We start from the raw sequence: 11,873 nt of genomic DNA, 5'->3' as shown, positions 1-11,873 counted from the left end.
TTGTGGTCCAGATTGCTGAACACACCGGTACCTCTAACACTCAGTAGCACGTCCTCTTGCACTGATGCATGCCTGTATTCGTCGTGGCATACTGTCCACACGTTCATGAAGGCACTGTTGGCCCAGATTGTTCCTCTCCTCAACAGCGATTTGGCATAGATCCCTCAGAGGGATTCGTGGATCACGTCGTCCATAAACCGCCCTTTTCAAACTATCCCAGGCATGTTCGATAGGGTTCGTGTCTGGAGAACATGCTGGCCGGTCTAGTCGAGCGATGTAGTTATCATGAAGGAGGTCATTCACAAGATGTGCACGATGGGGGCGCGAATTGTCGTCACGTATCGTACAGCCGTTACGGCGCCTTCCATGACCACCAGTCGCGTACGTCGGCCCAACATAATGCCACCCCAAAACAGCAGGGAATCTCTACCTTGTTGTGCTCGCTGGACAGTGTGTCTAAGGCGTTCAGCCTGACCAGGTTGCCTTCAAACACGTCTCCCACGATTGTCTGGTAGAAGGCATATGCGACACTCATCGGTGAAGAGAACGTGATGCCAATCCTGAGCGGTCAATTCGGCATGTTGTTGGGCACATCTGTACCGCCCTTCATGGTGTCGTGTTTGCAAAGGTGGACCTCGTCGTGGAAGTCGACTGTGAGGTTGCGCATCATGCAGCCCATTGCCCACAGTTTGAGTCGTAACAAGACATCCTGTGGCTGCACGAAAAGTATTATTCATAATGGTGGCGTGGCTGTCAGTGTTCCTCCGAACCATAACCCGTAGGTAGCTATCGTCTACTGCAATAGGAGCCCTTGGGCGGCCTGACCGAGGCATGTCATCGACAGTTCCTGTCTCTCTGTATCCCCACTATGTCCGAAAAACATCTCTTTGGTTCACTCCGAGACTCCCGGACACTTCCCTTGTTGAGAGCCCTCCATGGCACAAAGTAAAAATGCGGACGCGATCGAACCGCAGTATTGACCGTCTAGGCATGGTTGGAGAAGACAACAGAAGCCGTGTACCTCTTTCCTGGTGGAATGGCAAGAACTGACTGGGTGTCGGACCCCCTCCGTATAATAGGCGCTGCTCATACATCGTTGGTTACATCTTTGAGCGTGTTTAATGACATCTTTGAATAGCTGAACGGACTGTGTCTGTGATACAATATGAACAGTCAACGTCAATCCTTAGTTGTTTTGCTAACCGGAATCATACAAATATTTTTTTGTGTGTATTTTTCTTCTCTTGGAGACACTTTTCCTTAAGGTCTCGTCCCCAAACCCTTTTTTTCATTACTCTATCAAATTTTTTCTGTGGATATTATGTAGCACATATGGTCTATGGGCAGCGTCTTTGACTAGTAATCAAAACGTCGTGGGTCCGGCTTGAAAGATAACCACTGATTAGATTCTGAACAAAAATCATCAGCAATGGCGGCTAAAGAGTTCCGGCATAAGAAGTCACCCTCGTTCTGCCAACGCCCGTGTCAAAGAGGGTGGAGGAGCGATCGGAGATTGAGGGCACTCTCTTGCCTTTGCGGTGGGAAACTGCCCTTAAGAGACGTATGAATGAATAATGATGAACGGCACGAGTATGCGGAAGGCAATGAGAACCACTGAATGAAAGGCACAAGGCATGTATAGCCTGTAATTGAAAAGAGACATGATGATCTCTTCACTGGCAAAAGATTCAAAGTTAGTCCCCATTCGGAACTCCGGGAGAGGGCTGCGAAAGTGATCGCGGGGGATGGGGTGGGGGTGGGGGATCATGAGAAAAAGATACAACCAACAAAAGGGTATCATCCTGTGAGGCGGACTGTGGAATGTCAGAATTTTGATCGTGGCAAGTGAGATAGAAAGTCTGAAAGAAAAAATGCAAAGACTCAATGTAATTGTAGAGTGAAATGAAATGAAGATAAGGATTTCTGGTCAGAGGAAAATGAGTGGGAGTAGAATTCGTTACGAATAGGAAGGAGGACAGAAAGTGAATTACTTCAACCAGCTCTGTAACAGGGTAGTTCTCCAGATACCAAACCAGCGCCGTCAAGAATCGGCCAGGTACACATGTCGATGTCTCAAGGTGGAGACGAAGAGCTTAAGAAAGTATGGGAGAATACTTAAAGTGTAATTCAGAATGTAAAAAGGAGATGAAAACGTAATAATCATGGAAGATTGGAATGTGGGTGTAAGGGAGAGGCTCGAAGGTGGATTTACGGGGGAATATGAGCTTGGAATATGGGCAATCACTGTCAACTAGTAACAGGAATCGCATGATGAGGAGATATCCAGTACTGGATTGCAAGGTGTACCCATGAGTACATACTTGTATTGACTGAGATCACAACTTAGTAATGATGAAGGGTAGAATGAAGTTTAAGAAAATCATACAGAAGGATTACTGTGAAAAGAAGCGAAATACTGAAGTTCTGAGGAATGAGACACTTTTGGAGTTTGCTAAAGATCTGGACATCGCGGTAAGAAATGCCACAGTAGACAGTTCAGTTTAAGAGAACAGGACATCTCTAAAACGTGCAATTACAGATTTTAGAGATACATATGTATGAAGTTAAATCCAAAGAAGCCTTGGGTAACAGAAGAGACACTTCAGCTGATCGACCAAAGAAGGAAGTACAAAAAAAAGGTCAATCTGGAATACGGCAATATAAATCACTTGAGAACGATAATAAAGGAAACTGCGGTGAAGTCAAGGCAATATGATGCACGACAATGTGAAGAAGTCGAAAAAGAAATGATCGGCCAAAGACTTATTTAGCATATAGAAAAATTAAAACAGCCCTCTGTGAAATTACAAGCAACGGAAGAAACATCAAGCGTGTAATGGGAATTCCACTGTTAAAGGCAGAGAAGAGAGCGGATGTGTGAAAATACACATGGAAAGAATGTATGAAGGGGAAGATGGGATCTATGAGGAAGAGAATTTATCTGCTGACGTAACAGACCACCGCAGTCCAGTGCTACGTCGCCATAGAATTTGGGAAGAGGAGAAAAGGAGAAAAGGAAAAGGAAATCATTGAGCACACTGAGCTACGCTCTTTGTCAAAGGCGGACCAGATACGGGAATTATTTCAACAGAGACTGTCAATAACGTCTTCATACAGCTGGCGGAACCTGAACAATGGTTTAGAGAGGCATAGGAGGAGCACGTACCGACTTTCCTTAACAGTATTTAAGACTATATTCGTAACCATTTCCAGTCAGATTCAACTACCAAATCACATTGACGAATTTACAGTTCCTAGATTGAAACAGCTGTTTATTCCACAAAGTATCTGGACCCTCTACGTAATGTGAGATCAACCCATACATGCCGCGAGAGGCGCACCCATCATTGCTGTATCGTCAGTCGAGAAGAAGTAGGAGCGGAACAGGCCGATTAGGGAAGCTCAGTGACTTCCCAATGTCGACTGGTCACTGAATGTCACCAGAGAAACAAGTAGATCAGGGACATATAAACCGTTCCGAAGCTCCCCAGTCCGACTGTCTGCGACGTCACCGTGAAATAGAAACACAAAGGAACAACCACAAAAAAATGGTTCAGATGTCACTGAGCACTTTGGGACTTAACGTCTGAGGTCATCAGTCCCCTAGAATTTAGAACTAGTTAAACCTAACTAACCTAAGACAATCGAACACATCCATTCCCGAGGCAGGATTCGAACCTGCGATCGTAGCTGTCGCGCAGTTCCAGACTGTAGCGCCTAGAACCGCTCGGCCACTCCGGCCGGCGGAACAACCACAGCTCAACCTCATGTGCTGACGGAGAGGGACTGCCTGCCACTGTGAAGGGTGGTTGTAAAAAAATCGCGTTACGTCAGCGGAAGGAATCACTCTTAAGTTCCAAGATGCTCTCAGCAGTCCAGCTAGCACAACGACTGTGTAGGGAGTGAAGAGGAATGGTGTCGAATGGCCGAGCAACTCTTCATAAACCTCAAATTCTTGTAGTCACTACTAAGGGATGCTTGAGAGCAGTAAAGAGCGACGCCTCTGGAAGGCGTGTGATTGAAAATGGAAGGGCTTGCGTTTGGCGATTACCTGAAGAACTTCACCTGCCTCCATATGCACTGCCAGCAGTGAATTACAGAAAAGGTAGTGTTCCGGTTTGGGACTATTTTTCATGATTAGCGTGTTTCCCTTATTGCTCTGAAAGAAAAAAAGTTAAATGTGGAAGGACTACGTACAGTATAGATAATGATGGTTTACATCAGCATGACAGTGTACCCTATCATAAAGCTGCATTTATGAGGCAAGAGGCAATGTTTTGTGGACAATAACGCTCCTGAAGTAGCCTGACCTGCCCAGGGTCTAGCCCTGAACTCAGAAAACACCCTGGGATGATTTAGAACGTCAACTTTGTTTCAGATCACAACACCCAGCATCACTTTCATCGCCAGTTTTGATTTTTGAGGAGGAATGGGCTGTCATTCCACCACTGAAATGCATACACCTCTTTAAAAATATCCCCAGGAGAATTCGTGTCGACATAAATGTCCATACTCAAAGCCAATAACACGTCCGGATACTTCTGATCAGAAACTTGTGGTCGTACACTGGCCAAATCCTCAGCGAGCAGGGATGAACTCTTAACCCTCCACTGTCCTTGACTGAGCCACTCGTTCCAACGGTCATCTGTGAATTACAACAATATACAGTATAAGGCATTGTTACAGATGCATGGACTTAATTTTCATGCTGCATATGCATAGCTTTAGCTAAACTTCCATCCGAAGATGACAGCATTTAACGAATACCTGTTCGGGATAAAAGAAGGCACAAAGTCAACTACCATGTTACTTGCTTAAAAACGTGCAGAAGAATGTCTTTTTACCGAGGTTTGTTTCAGTATTACAAGACGTCAACGAAAGTTGTGTATCTGCACACACTGATACGGAAAATTTAGCGCATACTAGGTCAACGTGTAAATGCAGTCAGTAACTGACCGGAACACTTAGGCGTTAATATTAACGTAAGCATGATTGGTTGAAATCAATAATCAGACAGTCGTTCTATATTATAAGATGCCCACTGACGGGAGTAAATACCATCATATATCACTTAAGTCATATAGAAAAATCGGGGCTCATACAGGAAAATAAGTGGACGAGGAATTGAACCTAGAACATTTTGAAGAAAATTCTTATTCATTGCTCTTCTTTAGAATAATCATGCACATCCTGTGCCGTCAGCAGCACCGTTACTTAGTAAAAGAACTGTTAAAGAGAGGTAGGCCCACAATAATATGCTTTCAGGAATGAGCAGAATAGAAGTTACAGCTTCGTTAAGAGCAATGGAAAGAATGATAAATTCTTATTTGAGGCAACAGAAAGACTTCGACAGTGTTACGACGGAAAATTATGCACATTCCGGAAATGATTGATGTAGAATAAGTAGACACATTAACAAAATACAAGCGGAAAAACGATTCTGAAAGATCAAGCCAATCACGTTGTGTTAAAAAATGTGTGAACTATGCTGCAGCTGAATGCCATTACTTTTGCATTGACAGTGCAAGTATAGTGAAGGAAGAAGATTTTAAATCTATAGTAACAGTACAACAGAAACAGATACCAAAGTAAGAGCAAAAGACAAAAATTTAAGATATGTGAAGTATGTTTACACATGACAGTCAAAGTAGGAATCTATCAGAAGTAGACCGTCATGAACATAGAAAGCTGCTGTTCAGTAAAAGAACCTTGTGATATAGACTAATGACATCGAATTCGAGAAGTATTTCCTGAAAGTATTGGTCTCCAGTTCAGTACTATATGGAAATTAAACGTAGGACATTGGAAACTCAGAACAGAATATGTTGTAAACATTTGAAATGTGCTTCTGGAGAGCATTAAAAACTAGCTCCATTGTTAGGAACGAAATGAAAAGAAACTTCACCAATGGGGTTGGATAGAAGTCCAGGGCACTCGTATACCAGAGCAGGAACAAATTAGTGAGTCGTACAAATATATTTAACGTGGCACAAGAAAGATCACCAGCAGGAAAAATCGTGGTACAGATAAGGAATACACACAACAGATAATAGGTAATGTAGAGTATAGAATTACGTACAAATGAAAAGAGTAGAAAAACTCAAGAAGGGACAGAGGTACGACTAGTAATAATGAAGAAAATGTCTAGGTGGATACTGATTATGATTTCATGCTATATGTTATTTGTGATAACGACGAAGCAAACGAAGATCAATCAAGTTCATGTTCTATTTCAAAGGAGCATGACATTAAGTTTTTATCGTGGTACTACAACTCCTGAAGGTTCTATTAATAAGGGATTGAATATGATAAATCTGAAACCGTGTATTCAGGGAAACTTTTCGATCTTCACTTGGAATGGTAAGAATTAGTTTTTAACTGTCCTAAGGCCAAAAACCGCATAGAAAGCATCAATCATATCCATTTTAATTATACTGAGGCCAAAAACCGCAAAAGAAGCATCAATCAAAATCATATCGGATTATGAATTTCCATGTGACTGTCACAAAACATGTTCAGTATGCTGTCCACCGCTTTCTTCAACAAGTTGAAACCGAGAAACAGCGTGTTCCACGACTAATCGAAGTGTTTCCGGGATGACGTTCAGAATGTGTTGCGCAATGCGTGCATTCAATGCAACTAAGTTCACAATCGGTATACTGAACACATGTTTCAGATAGTCCCTCAGCCAAAAGTTAAGCGGATTAAGATAAGGTGATCGGGACGTCCAGACTGTAGAGAAATGGCGACTGATAAGTCTAACATTTCCGAAATGGCTCTTCAGCAACTGCTGAACTGGATTTACAATGTGCGGAGGTACTCCATCTTGCATAAAAATGAACCCATCCACACATCAACGCTTTTGGAGAGCTGGAACGACGTGTTTGCGCAAAAAACACTCATAGCGCTTACCAGAGACGGTACAGGTAATAGGACCAGAAGCACATGCCACTTCGAAAAAATATGGCCCTATGATAAATGATGCCGTAAACCCGCACCACACAGTGACCTTTCCAGGATGAAGTGGTAATGGTTCATTTGCGTGTGGATTTTCCGTTGCCCATATTCGACAATTGTGTGTATTGACATATCCTGTCGGGTGCAAGTGGGCTTCATCTGACCACAAAATCTTCCACGGCCAATCATTGTCCACTTTCATGCGGGCAAGAAGTTCTAAAGCAAATGCCACTCTTGCTTGAAGGTCAACAGGAAGTAACTCGAGCAGAAGGGTAGTTTTGAATGGATTTCAGAGAAGGATGTTTCGTAAGATTTTACGCACCGTGCACACGGGAATGTCCAATGTACGGGCGATTCTCCTCCCACTACACGTTTGCACACCACCAGCCGTTTCCTCCTGATTTGCTGTGGCCACTGATTCCACTGATGTCGAATCAATCCGTTTCCTCCCTCTATTAGGTTGCACACCAAAAGAACCCTTCTTTTAGAATTTCCGAATTATTTTTTTCAGACCCATGGCAGTCACCGGAGCAACGCTTCTTTTCAGACCCTTCAGTGACCGAAACATTTGCAGAGCGACTTGTGCGCAGTCATCATTCCTGTAATAGAGCTTTACGAGCAGAGCAGGATGCTGCATTGAGTCGCGGCGAATGTCGCAGACGCGAAAGGAGGAAAAGCCGTGTTTATACCAACTTCAACGGGCCGTGCGCCTGACAGTTGCTTGCATTTACGTATTCTGACACATACAGTGCCATCTATTGATCAATTTTCACACTATTTTTTTGTTCTGCCATACGTTTTCCCGCTTCTCCGATAATATTCCGTTACAAATTGGACGTCATTCTGACCAGTGGTGTTATTTGTACGGCGTTTTGAAAGTTTAACTTTAATTATAATCACCCAGACACTTTTGTATTCCGCGCTACAGCTTCAGCTTCAGCGAAATAGGCAACCGACAGTTTTGGACTGTCTGTCAGTGTCTCGTACACCAACATTTCGTCTTCCACCACAAAAAGAAATCAGTAATGATGAGATAAATTCTGCAAAACAATACTTCGCCAGTTTGACTACCATCTCCGAACGTCACTGCGTCAGAACATTCCCAGACACCTAGCGTAGAAATGGAGCACTTCTAACATTTGACTCATATGAAAAAGGAGTTCTCTTATATCGCATAAACACTCAAATGTTTGTAAACGCCATTCTTATGCCCTGTTTATAAAGGGTAATTTTGTTAAATGGGGAGAAACTAAAGGGAACGATCGCTGAAAGGACAAGAACTAAATGACGTCATACGTACGTAACGCCGGAAGTATGTTTCAGGGGAGGAACACTCAGTTGATGTAGTGCAGACAAAACAGAACATCCCCAGTTACATGAAATGTTCTCATGTCTCCTTACAGGCACTGAAACCGACACCGTCAAAGATTATCGTCAGGTATCATTTCGACTCACATGTCAGTACGACGAGAGGAAAATAAGCAGAAAAGTTCGTATTGACATGTGGCTCCAATTTCAAGTAGACTGCAGCTGGTCTCTCCAACTCTTTTTAGGATTCCCATCATTTCTTTTCCTTTGAGGTCAGGTGGTTGTAGCCTGTCACCGTTAAAAGGCATTTCGACCCACATGTCAGTACGACGAGAGCAAAGTAAGCAGAATATGTCGTATTGACATGTGGGTCAAAATGCCCTCTAACAGTGACAGGCTACAACCACTTGACCTTAAAGGAAAAGAAATGATGGAATCCTAAAAAGAGACCAGCTGCAGTCTACTTGAAATTGGAGCAAGGAAGGATGTCTAAACCGAAACTGGACATGACGAAGATGAAACTTTTTTTATATTGCCGTATAATGGAGACATAGTTGAAATACGTTTTACATTCGGAAACATATGTTTTTTCATTTATTTATTAGCATATCATCCCTCAAGTGTGATAAGGCAGTAACTGAAAATCTCATATTTATGAACCCTTTGTATAGAGTTGTCACTGTATACGTATAGGTTGAGTACAAACAAAATTCAACCTGATGACTGATGTTTAATAATAAAACATTTCTTTTCGAGTTTGTAGACGTTTATGTTGCGCTTGCTGTATGAAAACAAAAAATTGTTTTCAACATCATTTACGATTAATAATGTTTTTTCAACATCATTTACGATTAATAATCAAAACTATTATGTTTTAATATATTACCAATCAGATTTAAAAATCCACAAAACTAACAAGCTGGAAAATGTTACCAGACATGTGAATAGGAATTATATTATGTCTTTAGGAAGACGTGTACCATTTGTTAGCTAATTATAACAAGAGGAAATGTATTGTTCGTAACTGAAGACCAGTAAGACGTTAAAAAGATAGGCTCCTATGAGTATGAGTTTCCATTGTCAAAGGAGGAACTGTATTTCCTTGTCAGATGAGATGGTGTCGTTTTTCCGCAAGTGCGTCTACTTCTCATTACAATCAACGTCACTGAATTTCAAAGTCTGTGGAATTCTAGAAACAAAAGGTGAAATTATTTCAGCACAGACTTTTTCGCAACGGAAAATGCTTTCATCCTGATGATTTGCTACACAAACTTCCCCTGTGACCGAGAAGAAACGGGCCCTTTTGTCCGAGAACTGTGGGGGCGGTTCCGTTAATGAAGGCCCCTGACCTCTGGTTGGATGAAAGCGGATCAGTTTCCGGCCCAGAGACCGCCTGCGCGCTGCCCAGCCCCTTCTCATTTCAGATGTTGCCTCCTCTCTGCTCCGTCCACAACCGAGTCGTTAGCAACTCAGACTCCCTCACCTGCGAAACGGCGCCAGCAACGGCTGGCAGGCAGATAACGTGAAATTACCACTCCTCAGGTGTGAGCTGTAAAGTAACAAACTGATGGGTGTCGTACAAGGTGTGATCTAAAGCAAACCGAACTAATATTCAGTAAAATTATTACACAAAATAAGAGGATTTCTTAAGACCTTATATTCACCCTAATTGACCAAAAACCGACGCTTCTACCACTGTCTCAAATAGGTTAGTTTAAATACTTGATAATGTTAACGATGACAGTCTTACTAAAGCGGAGCTACTAAACACGTTTTTCACATGCTTCTTTACCAGAGAAAACGAGACAAATATCACGGATCTGAAGTCAAGAACAATTGCCATCTTGAGTAATTAAGAAATACTTTTACTAGACATCCTCGGCGTAGCAAAGCAGCTTAAATCAGTTAATAAAGGGAAGTCCTTCTGCACAGACTGTATATAAGTTCGGTTACATTCAGAGATGGTGTTGTTGTTGTTGTTGTTACCTTCAGTCCGAAGAGAGCTTTGCTGCAGCTCTCCACGCTACTTAATCCTTTAGTTCCTTCTACTTTAGCCTTTCCATCTCCGATTAACTACTGCAACTTACATCCTTCTCAATCTACTTACTGTGTTCATCTCTTGGTCAGCTTCTACGATTCCCCCCACATTTCCCTCTAATTCTATACTGGTGATTCCTTGATGTCTCAGAATGTGCTGATCCCTTCTTCTAACTAGATTGTGCCACAAATTTCTTTTCTCCCTATTTATATTCAGTACCTCCTCATTAGTTACTTACCTACCTAGTCTTAAGCACTTTCCTGTAGAACTTCATTTCAAAAACTTCTATTCTCTGCACGTCTAAACTATTTGTCGTCCACGTTTCACTTCGAAACGTGGCTACACTCTATACAAATACTTTCAGAGAAGTCTTCCAAACTCTTATATCTACATTCGATTTTCTGCATTTTATATCCTCTATTCTTCGGTCATCATCAGCTGTTTTTCTGCCCATATAGTTGTTGTACATCCTATATCTTCCTTTGAAGACACTGTCCCTTGCTTTCAACTGCTCTTTCGAGTACTTTTCTGTCTCCGACATAATAACAATGACATCGGCTAAACTCAAACTTTTTATTTCTTCTCCCTGAACTTTACTTTCTACTCCAATTTTCTTTTTCCTTACTGCTTGCTTAATGTGTAGATCTAGTAAAATCGGACATATGCTACAACACTGTCTCACTTCCTTCTCAATCATTACTTCATTGTCATGCCCCTCCGCTCTTATGACTAGCGTCTGGTTTCCGTACGAATTGTAAAGAGCCTTCCGCTGCAATTTTTTTACTCCCGGTACGTACAGAAACACAGTATTTGCATCATCATTCTCAGAAGCTTGCTCTAAATCTACAAATGCTATGAAAGTAGTTCTAACTTTCCTCAATCTATGTTCTAAGATAAATACAGGGGTCAGAACTACCTCGCTGCTCCTATACTTCTCCGGAATCCTAACTGGTCTTCCCAGAGACCTGCTTCTACCAGTTTTTCCATTCTTCTGTCAGGAATTCGTGTTAGTATTTTGGAACCATGATTTACAATTGGAATTATTACCTTTGTTGTTGAAGTCTGAGAGTACTTCACTTGTCTCATACATTTTGCTCGCCAGATGGAAGAGTTTTGTTATAGCTCTCTCTCCCATGGCTATCAGTAGTTCTTACGGAGTGTCGTCTATACCTGTGGCCTTGTCTTCAATTACGTGTGTCAGTGCTCTGTCAGATTCTTCTCGCAGTATATCCAATCTCATTTTCACGTACGTCCTCCTCCATTTCAATAATACTGCCTTGAAGTTCACATCCATTATCTCTCACTATGCTCATAGAAAAGCTCTGTAGTTAGCGATCATACACAATCTGTCGCTCGGTGAAACGCCTGTACCTGTAGACTGAAATGTTTCACAGGTCACACCAGGACTCAGAAAAGGAAACAGGAGAAACCCGCTGGATTAAAGACCCAGATCACTAAAGTCGGTTTTCAGTAGGATGTTGGAACGTATACTGTGTTCGATCCCAATTTATTACCACAAAGGAAACGATCCATGGCCAAATAGTCACTACAGATTTAGAAAATATCGTTG

This window comes from Schistocerca gregaria, chromosome 1 (assembly GCF_023897955.1).
Source record: "Schistocerca gregaria isolate iqSchGreg1 chromosome 1, iqSchGreg1.2, whole genome shotgun sequence".
NCBI classification, from domain to species: domain Eukaryota; kingdom Metazoa; phylum Arthropoda; class Insecta; order Orthoptera; family Acrididae; genus Schistocerca; species Schistocerca gregaria.
This window is presented reverse-complemented; position numbering follows the sequence as displayed.